The sequence below is a fragment of the Rattus norvegicus genome, chromosome 7, assembly GCF_036323735.1.
Source record: "Rattus norvegicus strain BN/NHsdMcwi chromosome 7, GRCr8, whole genome shotgun sequence".
NCBI lineage: Eukaryota > Metazoa > Chordata > Mammalia > Rodentia > Muridae > Rattus > Rattus norvegicus.
Window position 1 is genome coordinate 91,176,202 of NC_086025.1, and position 17,287 is coordinate 91,193,488.

Here is a 17,287-nt window from a genome sequence, read left to right on the forward strand (position 1 = left end):
CCTTCTGATCCTTGCTATACCCCTTTGGGATACATAGCATCTGGGTACATGAGGCCCCCAACCCTCATTTTTACAAAAATCACATAGCTGAGAGTTAGCAAGACCAACCCGATGGGTGCCATTTGGGATTCTTAGTCCTATAGAAGAATGTCTGGATTCCTTGGTGTGACACCACATGTGCACTGCCTGTGCTATGCTCCCACTTCATGCACTGGCTGCTCTCCTTCCCCACCCTCTGTCAACCTTGCTGTGCCTGCTCAGCCACGCCTTCCTCTGGAACTGGGGGCTCACAAAACTTGGCTGACACTTGGCCCCACTCATCTTCCAAGTACCGGGCAAGCCCCACCCTCTCCACACAACCTCCTCTACCCAACTTCTCCCTTCTCATTCTGCCCGGAGCAACCTCTGTAGCTGTCAAATAATGTCACCAGCTCCTTGATGTATTTCATACATCTGAGAGATGTGGGACAGTATGGGAGAAAGGCAGCTAAAGGCAAAATGGCAAAGAACACGGCCCTTCCCAAGGGCCTTCTGATTCCCTTTTGCTTTATTTATTTACATGTTTATTTATGTCTGTTTATTCTTGAGGCAGGGTTTCTCTGTGTAGCCCTGGATGTCCTGGAATTCTGTAGACCAGGCTGGCCTAGAAACCACAAAGATCCACCTGCCTCTGCCTCCTGAGTCCTGGGATTAAAGGAGTGCAGTACCACGACCTGGTCCTTTTGCCACATGGTGCCAGACCCACAAAACATGTTTGTTTTGTTGAGATGTGAGCCATGAGCAACTAGTTTGAGACTCCTGGGGGCTCTCTGAGGCCCCGTGTGTTCCTCTGCCTTGTCAGTGTTTAGATGGGAGAAGGAGGGAAGCTCTTCGCTGGCAATTTAGCTTCATAGAAATTAGCTTTTTGTATCATTGAGCCCACGAAGGAGGTCTTAACAATTCAAATCATGGGCTATCCTGTCAAGTTTTATGAGAATCTTAGCCACTTATTTCCAGAAAGATCAGAGGGTTTATAAGTTCCCAGAGCCTCACATCAAATTGGGGACAATGATGCCATTCACACAGGGTTCGTGGGTTCGTGCACACAGTGCCAGGCAAACAAGGAACCTTCACCAGATGGAACAAGCTAGACCTCTAGGGGATTCTGGAAATCCAGTGGTGATAATATACAGCATTTTTCTTCCTCTTCCTCGTTCTTTCTCCTCCTCCTCCTTTTTAGAGAACATGCAAAGCAGTGAGTTTCTTTAAGGCATTTTCATACATATGTCCTATGCTTTGTTCTGCTTGTCCACCCATACCTTTGTTCCGTTTCTGTTAGTCCAGTTCCTCCCCTTAGTTAGCCTCCTCTGATGTCATGTCTATTCTGTTCTTTTGCTCCTCATTCCCTTAAGATGTCTCACTAACCACATAATCTCTACTTTCCTCTCTCCCTCTCCCTCTCTCTCTCTCTCTCTCTCTCTCTCTCTCTCTCTCACACACACACACACACACACACACACACACACACACACACATATATACACACAGGCACACACACACAGGCACACACACATACACACACACATATATACACACAGGCACACACACACATACACACACATATATACACACAGGCACACACACACATACACACACATATACAAAGGCACACACACACACATATATATACACACAGGCGCACACACACACACAGGCACACACACATACACACACACATATACAAAGGCACACACACACACATATATATACACACAGGCACCCATACACACAGGCACACACACATATACAAAGGCACACACACACATATATACACACAGGCACACACATACACACAGGCACACACACACACACACACACACATATACACAGGCACACACACACTCACACATCCATCTATATACATTTAAATCTAGATTCCCCAAATGAGAGAAAGCATACAGTATTTACTTTTCATGGCCTGGCTTATTTCATTTAGCACAATGACCTTCAGCACAATTCATTTCCCTGAAAAATGATATAATTGTGTTCTTTGTAACTGGGTAAGATTCCATTGTGTACACATACCACGTTTTCATTATCCAAGATGTGGGCATATAGACTGATTCCACATTTGAATTGTCAATAGTGTAGACTTAAAAGTCAGTGTGTAAGTATGGTTTCTATATTTTGGGTGGGGAATACATTCAGGAGTGGTACAACTGGGTCACATGCTAATTCTGTCTTTAACTTTCTGAGGAGGCACCATACTAATTTGCTTAGTGGCTCCACCAGTTCATGTTCTCGTCAGCAGAATGCAAGGGTTCTGTGTTCCCAACATTGTCACCAAGATATATTGCTTTTTTAATAGACATAGCCATTCTGACTACAGGGAGATAGAATCCCAAAGCAGTTTGCATTTCCCTGATGGATAAGGAGGTTGTGTGTCTGATTTTTGTTTTCTCGAGTATTTATTAGCTATTCGTATTTCTTCTTTCGAGAACTGCCCATTCAGTTCAACAGCCCACTTATTGCCTGAATGATTGGTGTGTTCTTAGTTTTTAATTTTTGGAGATGGAAAAGTCCTAGACAGACCTTAGATATTAATGCCCTGTTGGATATAGAGCTGGCAAAGACTTTCTCCCGTTCTGCATGTAAGTTGTCTCCTCGCTCTTCCATTGCTTCCTTTCCAGAGCTTCCGTTCTCAGGCACCGATTGTTCCTCGAATGACAGACAAGCAGCAAGCCACTGTTTAGGCAACGAACAAGTATGGGAAAATGATACATGATGCAGGAAAAGTAAATGGATAGTAAGACAAGGGTCTAGGGGAGGAAGTTAGGATTTAGGAAATTCTTACTGGGGAGATGACTTTGCCCAGAAGTTAATAGTGATACAAGCCTGTAAGTGTGAGGACCTGGTGGTGGGCACACTTGGCATCCAGCATTGCTATCTGTGGTGTTTGCTGTGATTAGTACAAATGGTCTCCTCCTCTGAGTCTGCCACCCTTGGGGACAGGACTGCTGCACTGCCTATAACAGGACTGAGGTGCAAATCATGAATGGTATTTCAAAATCAAGCAGCTGAACCAGGGCTGGAGAGGCCTAGGGAGGGTGTTGGAGCAGAAATGATGACCTAGGGAGGGGGAGGGGGACAAGAGAGGGGCTAGCCCTCTGGGACAGAGAAATTTTGAGGAAGAATCTGGTATGTGAGGGACACTGGAATCTTAGGACAACCCAGGCAAGGAGGTCCAAGTGCCATTTGAATGACATCAGTGTTGGCTGACAAAGGCAGCCTCCATTGTCACCGCAGGGTGGGCAGGTTGTCAGTTCAAGAGAATGTTCTCCCCACTCAAGATGTACGGCCTTGGGCAGAAATCCAGTGTGTGAGTCACTACCAGATGTATGTCTTGTCAGGGGAAGCTGTGTCCACAGAGAAACTAGTCATGGGTTCCCAGAAACTTCCTGAGGATGGGACAAGGGGTCCCTGTGGAGAAGATGGGCAGGGAAGGGGGAGGTCCTAGGCTGGTGACCTGATCTGGTACTGTCAGGATCTATCACTAAGACCCTGAGGTACAGAGAGCTGTATCACTAGAGCCTCTGAAGGTCAGCTGCTTCCTCTCCTCTCCTCATGTCATGGCTGTAGCCTCTTGAACTTCTCAGAAGTCCACAGAGTACATGAGGAGGGAGTGAGGAAAAGGCGATCATACCACCTGGCCATCATACCACAACTGGGTTCAATTCCAAGGACTTACCCTAATGAAGCCTGTGTAGCCCGTGATTCCCTCATCTACAGAGGAGACAAGATGGGAGCTCTCCAAGGTTCCACCCAGCTAGGTCGGTCATCAAGGACCTCTCTTCCTGTCCCTCCTTGTTGGTGGCAAGAACTGAAACCTAGTTTGAATAGACTTTGTCAGAACCAGTCAGACATACCCAAGGCTGGAGCTCCAGCCCTGACCAGGTCTGCACATCTTCACTTCATTCAGATAGCCTCCCTCCTCTCTTCCACCTAGTCCTGAGGTGAGCTCTTCCCTACTCCTCTCTTCCTGCAAGTCTCTCCTACAGATGTGGAAGTTCGGTCACCACAGGAATGACCTTTCCACCTAGGGAGAGTGGATCTTAACTAAGATAGGAAACCCCAGAGGCAGTGCCATTAGGAAGTAAGACCTCCTTCAACCAACTCTCCTCTTTGAATCCTGTGAGTCCTTTAATCCAGAATAAATGGTAACCCTACCACAAAGCCCTTGTCGACATCCTAACCAGAGTTTTCACCTTGGTAGGTCCTCCCATGCCATTTCATGATCCCACAGTGGGTGCTTCCTCTCCTCTATTCATGCATAGGTTCTAGCTTCTCTAAGCTCATTGAAAGCAAGAACCAGTCGCACTTGAGTGCACATGCGCGTGTGCACACAACAAACAAACAAACACACACACACACACACACACACACACACACACCAGCTTCCTCTTCCACACCTGAAGTGGTGTTTGTGCCTGAAGTGTTGAAGAGGTATTTCTGGAGTAAATCTTTCTTCTGTGCAGGATTCCGCCCTTTTAGAAGAAATGGTGGGGTATGTAAGATCGCCTGTGAGCTCCACCCCTGGAACACTGTGGGACCTGGGGGAGCCTTAGTGTCCTCATTTGTAAGTTAGAGTTAATCATAGCATCTGCCTGAGCAGCCATGATGACTTAATGAGTCACACAGGGGAAGTGCCTCTTTCCGTGGCCAGCATATACTTGATAACATCTGTGAAGTTGCTCAGTTTGGGGTGGTCCTTGATACAGAATTTTATTTCCATTTTTCAGTTGCCTAGAAGCTCAAGTTTGACATTGGTTTGCTGCCAAATCTTTTCCTGTCCCTGCATTTGATTTCCTACAGTTACTATGTGTATACACTTGTCTATGTGCAGTGTGCCCCCAGTTACACTCCGGCCAAAGCAAGGCCAAGGAAATGGGGGTGGGGCAGAGTAAGGCCTTGAGTCTTAAGTTTAACTTCGCACCAGTTTGGGGCAAGCCACCACAACAAGCACTTTCTACTCAATTCATGTGACTGGACAAAAGTGGACTGTGTTATGGAGACAGTGAGTCTCCAGTCTTGAGTCAGCATTTTGTGATCTGGTGTGAGTACACACACACACACACACACACACACACACACACACACACACACACACACACACACTTTTTTTTAAAATGAGTTTAGTGAGTATCATATATGAGTGCAAAGTGAAAATTTCTGGCAATTTTATTTTGACCCTGAAGGCAAGTAATATTTAAGCTATTTAATAAAGGGTTGGAAATAAAGTACAGCTAGGGGAAAGCCCACAGGTAGTTGCTTTCTCTTATCCCTACCTACTCCATCAATCACTCAGAGGACAATAGAATTTCTGTGGGTTTATCTGATAGCCTCTGGAAATCCAGATTTTTGTTAAATGTGCTCAGGAGAAGGGAGGCAGACTCAGCATTTGTGAGGTACTGCAAGATGGTCAGTGCCATGGGTTCACACAGCAGCTAGGATGGTGTGAGGGGCAGAATAATTATAATTGCAAACCTAATTATAATAGTATTTAATCTCCATCCTATTCAGCCTTACAAATGACAAAATAAAATAAACCTTGTCTCAGCCACAAAGCCCTTGAATAAAAGACACCATCTGTCAGTCTCTAGGCAGGAGCATACCATCTCAGTGGACCAAGGACATTAGGGTCCATAGCCAGAAGGTAGACAGCTATACACACTCTGACGTGATGCCTGCAAGTCCTAGCCTGTCATCACATCCTAGGGGACCTGCACTCCAGCCTCCTCCACTGTCCATGTTTGACTCTTGTTTCTTGGAGATTATGGAAAAATTCCCAGATGATGCTGTCTCTGACGGAGCTGTTTGTTTAAAGAAAGAAACCACTGCCAGCCCAACGTTGTGTCTTTTGCAAAGGTTCAAGGTTCTTATGGCTTCCCAGCCTCGACACAGTGCTGGGAGCTGTAATCAGAGGTGTTTTCACCACACCCCACACCCCACACCCCACACCCCACACCCCACACCCCACACACCCCTACCCCAGTCCCCACACACACCTGCCAACAGCTACAGTGGAGCCAGGATCCCCCGGGCCAGACAAAAGGAGGCTCTAGCAAGAAGAATTCTTCTCTACCTAAATCAGACAGCAATGTGGTTGCTCGATCTGAAGATTTCAGAATTCAGGGCAGGGCTTCTCAAATTATGGGGCACCCAGATACAGAGGAGACAGATTTCCATTCAACAGACTTCTGACTAACCCTGAGCCTGGGCCAGATACAGAATCCAAGTCATTGGTGGCCTCTCTTCTCTCCCAGGTGAAGATTCAACTCACTGAAAGGCTTTCAAGACCCAGAGAATTCCCACCCTCTTCTGCAGCCCTCTCCACCACAACCACTCGGGTTACTACCTTCCGGGCATTGGGGAAATCATGTCTGTCCCACCATAGGCACCCACCCCCTCCTTTACACAACTTTCCCCGTCTCCATCTCCTCCCTGTCTGCTGCCTGTCTCTTGGGACTTACCTCAGTCTGTGCTGGCCTCATGTGCCCTCCTTGCAAGCTTGGCACAGTTGAACGGTGCTAGGATTAGCACAATAACAGCTTTCATGTCTTTGTCCCCGTTCTGGTAAAGCCAGGGTTCACTTTATCCACAGCTTGGCCTGTAATCTGTGCCCCTGTAAGGAGGTGGAGAAATAATGAAGAAACAGCTTGGGACAAAACAGTTGTAGCCCTCCCTGGCGCTCAGGATTCAAGTGTTGCCTGTGCTTGACAACGCTGATGAGGAGGAAGTCCTTTCTCCCTCTTTCACTGCGGCCATGCATGTGTGTATGTTCATGTTTTTTCAGGGGCACCTATACATGTGTGCACACGTGCGTATGCACATGTCTGTGGAGGCCAGAAGTCAGCCTGTAGTATAAGCAGTTCAGTATCATCCTCCTGTTTCTAAGATAGGGACTCTTACTGAGACTCGAGTCTCACAGGTTAAGCTAATGAACCCTAAAAAAATCTTCCTATCTCCCCAAGACTAAGATTACAAGCATCACAATATATAGCTTCCCCCTATCAAGCCTGAGCTTGATAATCAGGAAGCTTTCTACATCATTCATTGAGGCAGGGTCCATTGGTTAAATCCAGAGCTGGATTTAATACCACCTACCCCAGAGACCCTGTCTTCTACGGCTGGAATCTCAGACCTGCCATGTGTAGCCAGCGTCCACTTGGGTCCTGGGGATGGGATATCACCTGGGACATGTGACTATGATCACACAATTGTAGGCCAGGGAGTGGTAACCAAGATGAGGCTCCACAGAAGCAGTGCGAGGTCTTCTGTCTTCTTCAGTCTCTCACCCCTTCTCCTGGTTGTAGTCTGTGGGTCTAGCCAGAGCCCAGAGCTTCCTCTGTGTTCCATGCCCCTCCATCTGATGCTATTACCGCAGGGTACAATGACATACGTGTGAGAGTGGTTTCTTACAGTACATGTTTGCTGTGTGAACATGGAATGAGCTATATTCAAGGAAGACATCCTAGGAGAGGGTGTCTAGTGTTTATAAACCTTTAAAGTAGACCCTGTCTTTTTTTTTAAGGTATGTACAGTTCATGTAATACCTTTGGGGTTTTTTTAATTTTTATTTCATGTGCATTGGTGTTTTACCTGTATGTGTGTGTGGGGGGGGGTGTAAGAACCTCTGGAACTGGAGACTGTTGTAAGTTGCCATGTAGGTGCTGGGAATTGAACCCGGGTTCCCTGGAAAAGCAGCCAGTACTCTTAGCATCTGAGCCATCTCTCCAGCCCCAGTTTTTAAAGTACCAAGCAGCTTAACCGGATTAGACCAGGCCCAGAGGAAAATGGTGAGCCATATAAGTTCTGCCTGCATTTCTTTTTCCTCAGTGACATTTTATTTCTTAGGACCAGTGTGGTCGTAGGCCAGAAAGAGAGGAAACAGGCATATTTGGAGACTAAGGATGCTACAGAGCCGTTCATTCATCCATAGTCTCCTGTTGTGCTCTGCCGTTCATACACAGAGCTGTGGGCTCCACTGGGCATACACTAAGGACGTCCTCACCATTGCTATCCAGCATCCCTCCCACACGGGAGGAGGAGGTAGCTATGTGCATAGCCCTCCAAGCTGCTCAGAAAGAAGAGATAACTGAAGGCAAAGAAGGGGTCATGCAAGAGCGGTTCTCAACCTGTGGGTCGCAACCCCTTTGGCAAACCACCACCATGTCCAAAAACTACTTACATTAGGATTCAAAACAGCAGCAAGATTACAGTTATGAAGTAGTAACAAAAATAATTTTATGGTTGAGGGGGTCACCACAACATGAGGAACTGCATTAAAGGGTCACGGCATTAAGAAGGTTGAGAACCACTGCTCTAGAAGGATGGAGAGAGGCTGTGTAAAGCAGAACTGATTCTGTGAGCTTCTCCAGGTCTCAGAGTCCCTGCTGGTGGGACCCCAGCCAAATCACTGTGCTACTCTGTGCTCGAGTGGCTGCCTACTCGCCCGTGAACAACGACTGGTACTGTCAAAAATAAGAGGTACAAAGGCATTGCCTACCCAGTTCTATACGGTCTCCATCAGACGTCAGGGTGAGATGGAGAATTAAGGTAGGAAGGAGGACGGAATGTTTGAGAGAGTGGCCTAACCCAGCCTAGCCATAGGGCTGCCCAGAGTGTAGGAGCTGGAGCTCAAAGGTATTGGTGAGTCAGAACACATGTGTGGAATTCTCATCAGTTTTCTGTCAAAGGGAGACGTAGAGGGGAAGTAGTTATAGGATTAGGGCTAAGGAAGGGCTGAGGTTAGCAGGCTGAAGAAAAAGGACAGGTCACAGGAAATCAGGTGACTGAGCAGGTGTAGGCTTCAGCAGGGTGGAGCCGAGGTGGACAGCTTGGCAAGGTGTTCAGGGAAACCTTCTGAAGCTAGATGTGACCACAGCTGAGTCAGGGAGCTGTGTGGTATGCTATGACCACCTTTTGAGGCACTTTGCTCCCCACTGCTGGTGCTTGGTAGAGTAGAACAGGTGTGTGAACCAAGGACAAGTCTGCATTGTATTGGCATGTGTCTTAACTAGAGTTTCTATTGCTGCAACAAAACACCATGACCAAAAGCAAGTTGGGGAGGAAAGGGTTTATTCAGCTTCTACTTCTACATTGCTGTTCATCACCAAAGGAGGCCAGGACAGGAACCTAAATGTAGGAACCTGAAGGCAGGAGCCGACGCAGAAGCCACAGAGAGGTGCTTACTGACGTGCATCTCATGTCTTGCTCAACCCGCTTTCTTATAGAACCCAGGATCACCAGTCCAGGGATGGCACCACCCACCATGAGCTGGGCCTTCCCCATTGATCACTGGTTGAGAAAATGCATCTCCTGGCGGTGTTTCTTCAACTGAGGCTCCTTCCTTTCTGATGACTGTAGCTTGCTTGTGTCAAGCAACCAGTCAGCACATCACGGCTTCCTCTGCCTCAGAGGAGGATTTTAATATCCAGATAGGGTTTTGAAACCAATTCCTCATGAGAGGTGAGCCTAACTTTAAATCAAGGATGCCAACAGGCTACTTGAGATTGAGAAAAGTAACAGCTGTGGGCCCTGTGAAGGCCTGAGGATACCCCAAGTACACATCCTACAGAATCAACTAAGCTCAACTCACAAGGGGTCACAGAGGCTGAAGTGGCAATCATGGGGCCTGCATGGGTCTGAGCTAGGTCTTCTGCAAGCATGCTGTGGTGGTTTAGCTTGGGATTTTTGAGGAACTTCTAACAGTGAGAGTGGGGCTGTCTATGACTCTTTGGCCTGCTCTTGGGACCCTTTTCCTTCTACTGAGTTGGCTCATCCAGCCTTGATGTAAGGGTTCATACCTGGTCTTATTGTAGCTTGTTCTGCTTTGCTTGGGTGTTATCCCTGGGAGGCCTGTTCTTTCCTAAAAGAATTGGAGGAACACGGGATGTGGGGGAGTAGAGAGGTGGGGGGTGGACTGAGCGGAGTGGGGGAGGAGAGGCTGCAGTGGGGAGGTACTGTGTGAGAGGAGGATAAAGAAACTATGTGTGGCATTCCTTTCCCATCACGGCTAGCTATGTGCCTCAGGTCATATACCTGGACTTGGAATCAGAGAATAGCCACCCTCACCTGCACTCCCCAAGCGTCACCACCTGGTCTCCTTGGGGAAGGGGTGGGCTCTTCTCCAGGACAGGTCATTCATTCTGTGGGCAGGAAAGAGAGATCTGAATTCCTTAAATCGGAATCAGTCAGACACTGCGGCTCCATGGAGAAGCTTGTGATCCCCTGAGGGGGAATGGTCCAAGACCTGGGAATTTTGACATGACAGAGAAGGGGACACCCACCTCTGTATTCATGCTGCCCTCCGCCCATTCTCAGAGAGTTCTGCCTGAGGTCGACCCCACTTCAGCAGACCACTCTTCCCCAGGCCACTCTTAGTGAGCATGGCCTGCCTGACTCTTCCTTTTACTCCCCCACAAATAAAGTGGTAGAAAGGAATGCAGTTTCCAAAAGCCAGTGGAAATGGTTTGAATCCACTCCACCCCTGTTACTGGCTCCATAGCTGCGGCAGCCAACTGTGGCTTCGCTCATTTCCTCACCTGGAGATGGTCAGAGACTTCCTCCCAGCACTGAGAGAATAATAAAGCCCGTTTTACAGCCTGTGCCCGGGAGTCGCCCATGGTTCTTGTTAAAATGCAACTTCTGAATCCACAGCCATGAGCCCGGCTTCCCGGCAAGGCTCATGTGGTGTGGGTTTGCTCTTTGCTATTCAAAGGAACACGTCTGAGCAGCAAGAGTCCCGCTCAGGTGTCTCCAGAGCAAGAGTGGGGAGTGGGGCAAAGGCTCAATGAACACTAACTGCAGCCATGATGATTCTCTTCACTGGGGTCAAAAGGCGTCCCCTGTGAGAACAGAGAAACTTCAGTTCACTTGAGTTCATAAGGAAACAAGAAAAAGATGAGAGAGAGAGAGAGAGAGAGAGAGAGAGAGAGAGAGAGAGAGAGAGAGAGACAGACAGACAGAGACATGTTTGGTTTTGAAGATCCCAGACATGGGGGGCAAAGGGAGAGAGTCCCACAGTCATAAGCAGCCCCACATGTGCTCACAAGGTACCCCCATGGGCTGGCTGCAGAGCTCTAGGGCCCAGGCCTCAACTCACCATGCACATGAGCAGAGCTCCCCCCCCAGCAGTCCCCCCAATCCCGCACACGCCCTATTCTGCCAGCTGCAGCTCTCCGGAGGAATTTTCAAAGCACACAGGGTGTGTTTGGCAGGAGTCTCTTCATCCCCGTTGGGATCTTTTGCTTTAAGGACCACATTATCTTTTCTGCTTGAAGCCTGAACACTGAGCGTCCCCCTTTGCTGGTACCATGAAGAGACCCTGCACAACCCTCTGCTGGTAATGAGCAGGGAGGATTTGGGGGGACACTGGGTGAGGTTAGAAAAGCCCAACCCCTTTCCACATCCAAGCGATCTGCCTTAGGTTTCACGCTCCTAAAAATTCTTCTTTGTGCCTCAAACTGCTGACTCATCCAGAGTTGGGGTCCCCTCCCCCCATTTTTTCTTTTTGTTCCTCTTCTTTCTCTGGCTCAGAATTGCCACAAAGCCTGGAGATAGTGAAGTTGTTTTTATGAGTACCTGGGTCCTTACAGGGGTCCATTTTTCCCTTCCCACTCCATCCCAAGTTTCCCAAGGGCCCGGTCCTGCTGGGAAAGGGAGCTGGAGACCTGGTTTGCTCTGCCCTGCTTCTCATACGAGTCTCTCTTCTTTCCAGGTCTCCATGTACTGGCTGCTCTGGGAATCCGGCTGCAAGAGTCCAAGGATGTAAGGAACTCCCAGCAGACACTGGTAAGGGATACAGCCTGTAGGCTGTGGGTGCACCTGGCCCAGGTTGATGTCAAGAAAGGGTAGGAGATGCATGCGAAAGCCAACCATGCAACTCTGTTTCCATCCACCGGCACCTGGACACAGCACAGAGCCAAGCTGCCAGGTGTAAACCTCCCAGAATGCGCTGGCTTCCTGCCAGGGCTTCCCTAGAAGCCATGAGCCTGCAGGTGGCTGGCACTCCCCTCTCTGCACAGATGACAGCAACTCAGGTCAGGGACATATTTTTAGAGTTATGTTCAGGAAAAAAAAATTGTCTTAGAACAGAGTGTGTAGCACCGTGTAGCACCTGGCTTAGCTAATAGGCAAAGCCGCCCTAAAGTAGCCGTGATGAGAACTCGGGGGGGGGGGGGGCGTTACTGTTGATGATTTGGCCTAAGCAAAACTCCCTGACAAGAGATACTGCACAAATGCAGTGAAAAACTTGGGCCAGTAGTGAGTTCCCTGTCAATAGCAGAATTCAAGGAGTGGCCGGGCAAATGGAAAATACTGAAGTGGGAAGCTTCGGTAAAGCAGTGCTTTTCAGGCTGTTCTGTGATAACCTAGAACCTTTGAGGGGCAGGATGTATAGGAAGAGGGTGGAGACTGAGGATAAGACCAGTGGCCACTGCAGAGACTACTGAGTAAGGAGACCTTGTGTCTTTCCTGTGCCCCAGTGTCACCACTGATACCGGGCAGCCCGTGTGCACATCTGCAATCCGAAACACCTGGCTTACATGATAAATGTAAGAGTATACAAAGCATGATGGGAGGCTTTCTGGGGAATGGATCAGCAGGGGCTCCCTCCCGTACGTAGCAGGGCTACCCAAAGAACTTCCTGCTGGTCACACCATCAGATTTGGTCTAAGATCCTAACTGCACAGAGTGGAAGAAAGGCCTAGGGAGCATGTAAAAAAGGGGGGGTCGGAAGTGTCACCCTGCCCAGTTTACAGGCGGAATAAGGAAATACGTGGGTAAGACCCAAGTAGGTAGATGCCAGAGAATCTGAAATGGACTTTACCCAGAAGCTTGGGTCCTTTGGCAGGGGCAAGACTTATCCCGCACACCCGGGTGACCAAACCTCTACCTGCTGGACAGGAGAGAAGCTGGACTCCAGACCCAAAGGAGGACATTAGGCAGGAGTGAGTCCAAGGTCAGGGCAGAGTGCAAGTGACCAGCCTCTGTACCCTCAGGGTTGCGCTGGGAAGTCCTGGACACTATCTGGGGACAGAAAGTGGAGAGGAAAGAAGGGAAAGCAGAGGAAGTGGGCTGGACAGTGACTCCAAGTCATGACCCGTGACATCCTTACAGCTAAAGCTGAGCTGAGAGATCAACTGTCCTTGCATGCACAGGCCCTGGCACAGAGTAGGTGCTCAGCAAATGGTGGTCAAATAAAGTGGTGATGGGGAAAACACTGAGAGAGTATCTGTGCAGAAGGGTGTGCCCTAGAGTGGACTGCCACGTTCAAGCCCGGCTCTCCACTAGCTTCATGGCCTTGGGCAAGTTGCTGGCCTCTCTATGCTTGAGTCTCCTTATCTGATAAATGGGGGCAGGGTCATGAGGATTCAGTGATTGGTATAAAGCTGCCTGTCGCTGTTCCAGGGCACAGCAAGGATCTCATCACGGTCACACAACCATCCAGGTGTCATGTGAGTCAGAGGTTAGGCCGAGGCTCTGCTGTAGCCGCATGGTGGAACCAGGGCGTCTTCACTCACTCTGAGGTCATTCTCCAAGTGGAGATGCTGTGTATGGCCTATTGGGCATGCATCTTCCCTGCTGTCTCCTTCCTATGGCCCTTCCTGTTTCTGATCCTGCTCCAAAGTCAGTTACCAGCTGCTGGCCCCAGGGAACATGGTATGTGGCTCAGTGTCCAATTCCTTCCTCCTCCCTCTTACCGTCTAAGAGTCTTGATTGGCTTCATTTTCTCTGCCAGTTAAAGAATTAAAAGGCAAGGGGAGAGACCTTGGGCACAGCAGAGAAAACCTAAGACACAACAGAGAAAACAGCCAATAAAGGCTTTATTGAGGTGGGGCCATGCAGAGAACAGGACTCTACTGAAATCAGTCTCTCCTTGAGAACTGTTAAAAAAAACCTTTGAGGGGACATCTATCTGTCTGTCTATCTATCCATCCATCCATCCATCCATTTACCTATCTCATCTTTGTCTCTCTGTATGTCTTTCTCTCAAACTCTCTCTGGATACCTTCAACCCACTTTTCTGGGTAGAGAAAGGGAAGCCTTATGTCTCCTTTTACTTTATCTTCATTTTTCCTGTATTTCTTCACAAAGCAGTACAGCAGTGACCAGCAATGTCTCTCTCTGTGTGCAGAAATATGAGCTAAAAATGTATGCCTGTGTTTATAACTACAAAACAAAACCCAAAAGCTTAACTCTTCTATGGAAATTGTGTATGGGTCCATTTTCAGTTGCTATAACAAAAAAACCTGAGTCTGGATAATGTACAAAGATAAGAGGTTTATTTAGCTCATGGTTTTAGAGACTAGAAGTCCAAGATCAAGTACCCTAACCCATATGGCCTCTTGGTGGATGTTAGAAGCATGTGTGGAAGAGACATAAGACAAGACGTCAGGCTTGTTTCCCTTGGGTTGTCTTATTCTCGATAGAACTAGTAAAGGCCCTGAAAGAACTAGTCTCCTCCAATGGCACTCCCGATGACCTAATCACCTTCATTAAGCCACACCTCTTAAAAGGCCTGTCTTGTCAGCAGTGCGATCCTGGAGCCCAGCCTTCTGGTACCTGAATGTTCGGTAGATACCCTCCTTCACCAGACTGTGATATACAGCCACCATCTGGCCCCATCCAAGGAGAACATACTGACCTCAGAAAACACCAGGGCAGTGGCCAGGACCCACTGGGCTCTTTCAAATATGGACACACCTTGAAATAGTCCTTCTGTGGTATCTTCGATGACTTTTGCAGCCAGAGCTGTGGTGCCTATAGCAAAAACAGGCCAGCGGAAGATTGGGTGGTTGGGATTTGAGGCTGCTATTTGTCATACTCACCTGTCCTCAGACACAAAGCCAACACAGCTATGGTCCTCTGACGTAGGTGGGAGCACAGATTTGGAAGAGCGAGTCACTACTCACAGTACACAGAGCTAGGCAGCCTGCTTCAAAGCTTCTTTACTTTGCCTCTCTGTTGCCGCAACTTGCTCTCCCTGTGAGCAAAGGAAGCAGTGCCCCCACCCCTGATTTGCTTTCCTGGCTCTTTTCCTCCAACTTTCTGGCAAAACTCCTTCCCACTATAAAAGGGCAAATGAAAAACAGAAGATCTGTCAGAAACTGCTCTAACACAAACAGCTAGAGTTGATTTTCCAGCATTCTTTCATCCGTCCGTCCGTCCATCCATCCATCCATCCATCCATCCATCCATCCATCAACAAGCACAACTCAGCCCAGGACCTCATGACAGCCTGCATCTTTGGCACCAGCAGCTGCAAAAGTTCCTGGATCCTCTAGAGTCATTGTCACCAGATAGCTCAAAGGGACGCTCACTGAGGAGTGCAAAGCACTTGATTAATATGCCGCAATTTGGGCAGCACTAGGCTGTTCCAGCACCCCCACCCAACGCTGTTACCATGACGACATTATTTTAACAAACAGCTCTTTAATATTTAATGAAAATTATACTCTGACAGGCGGGGAAAACAACTACACTACAGAGGGCTTAGAAGGGTCCATGAGGACAACTTTGCACAAAGCCATCAGTCCCCTGATCCCTGTAAGCTGTTTGTCACCAGAAAATGAGGGTGCTCTGGGGCCAGGAGTCACTGTGATGCCAGACATGGGTCATGCATAGCAATTGAAGCTTGTCACTTTTTTTAAATGCAGGATGTCACAACGGTTCCACGAGGACAGAGTAGCGTGATAGCATTATTAAATTCTGTTTTCTACACCAAGCTGCTGAACCCACCCCCACCCCCACCCAGCTCATCTGGGGCTGCTGAGAGCCTTGTCTGCTTCCTGTGCCTTGAGTCAGGCTGAATTGTAAGACAGCATGTGCAGAGCCCAGAGTGTGCATGCCAGGCCGAGAATCAGCCTCCTCGTCAAGGCGCCATCTGTCCAACCCAGCTGATTCAGTAGCAGAAGGTGCAGAGATTAGGTGATCCAGGCCCTGCCTCAAAGGGGTGTGTGTCAAGACAGAAAAGACCACCACCCTCTGGCCTCCTCCATCACTGAATTAGTCTGTGTGACAGGCACTGTACTAAGCTCTTGAAGGCAAAAATCCATTCCCCTCTAAATCCACAATGAGAAAGATGGATGAATAACTGAAGTGGACAGAACAATATGGTGGTCTCATAGCTGAGTGTTCTTGGGTGAGTTACTTAAATTCACTGTTCCTCAGATTTCTCATCCATAAACTGAGGATATAGCCCTATCTTCACAGAGGGCTGCCATGGAATTCAAAATGCAATGAATACGTGAGAAGACCTAGGGAAAAAAAAGTATTAAAACAGTGAGATGTTCCAAGTATGAAATAAATGCTAGTCAGGACCTCCTTTTCCATGTTACCAAGATTATCATTGTAGGAACTAACATTACCAAATGCTTACTCCACTGCATCCCCAAGGCTGAGTCTGTGAGACCACGTTATCCTCATCGTCCTCACTTAGCAAGTGAGGAGACTGAGGTGATGTGGATTCCCAGGATCTCCAGATGAAGTCTTGAAAACTCCCTAGGTAAATGGTCATGGCTACCACGGAAGCCACGCATGTCCGTGGGCAGGGTGGGATGGAAGCAAGGAGGAGCCACCCTTAGAAGAAAGAGGCCTGCAGCAGCAGACAGGGCCTGTATCTGAGGGAGGAAGCATGGTCTGACTCAACTGATGAAGTAGATTTTTAGCACCAGCAGAAAGCTTGTCTTAAACAAATATAACCTGTTTATTTAGAGTATATATTAGATTTTTATTAAAGTAAAAGGATTGGGAGAGGAGAGGGGAGACAGAAGGGAAGGTATAAAACTTACAGTTTTCTTTTCCTCCTCTCAGGATTTCATTGAGTGAATGACCACAAGAATGTCTGTATAGGGAGCGTAGGTGCCTGTCTGCGTGTGCGTGTAAAATAACAGCTCCTGGCCATCGCATCCCAGATCAAAGAGACAGCCGAGAAAGGAAAGTTCTAATTGTGCACCAGAGTAGAGGCAAAGTCATAAAGGGATAGCATGCATCAATTTTTAAAATCCTTTCTCTTACTACTTTCGTTATTTAACACCATGGCATTGCTCTGTCTCAACCCATAAGCCTCACTGGAGGATAGTAGGACATGTTTAGTCAGCTCCCGGGTCTGAAGGGTGAAATCAGTGGCCTCTCTGGGATGAGATGGCCTCCATATTTAATGTCAGGGGTTTGAGGACTTGGCTATCGTGTCTTTGAACATTAACTGCGTGTCACTTGACCTTGGGTAACCTCAACTGGGATGACA

The 17,287-nt window shown here is 48.2% G+C and overlaps 1 protein-coding gene and 1 long non-coding RNA gene across 6 annotated transcripts in view; one reads left to right on the forward strand and one right to left on the reverse strand.

Moving 5' to 3' along the window:
* Zhx2 (zinc fingers and homeoboxes 2) overlaps positions 1-17,287 on the forward strand; it is a 147,930-nt gene that overhangs the window by 60,308 nt on the left and 70,335 nt on the right. For 3 of the 4 annotated variants that reach the window (XM_006241654.5, NM_001271056.1, XM_017594857.3), the window contains exon 2: positions 11,759-11,832. The gene's annotated coding sequence lies outside the window, so the exon portion shown is untranslated. Of the gene's footprint in view, positions 1-10,063; positions 11,384-11,758; positions 11,833-17,287 lie in introns of those variants that run through there. The other variant, XM_063263558.1, reaches the window with a different exon arrangement.
* On the reverse strand, positions 356-8,131 carry LOC102553568 (uncharacterized). Of its 2 annotated transcripts, XR_010053798.1 has the most exons (6): positions 7,144-8,131; positions 6,510-6,661; positions 6,045-6,121; positions 3,728-3,866; positions 2,572-2,724; positions 356-1,211 (listed from the first exon to the last, which is right to left on the reverse strand). It is a non-coding gene; the product is annotated as an uncharacterized LOC102553568 (long non-coding RNA). The 2 variants fall into 2 exon arrangements; XR_005487501.2 differs by lacking the exon at positions 356-1,211 and having other exon boundaries at positions 1,924-2,724.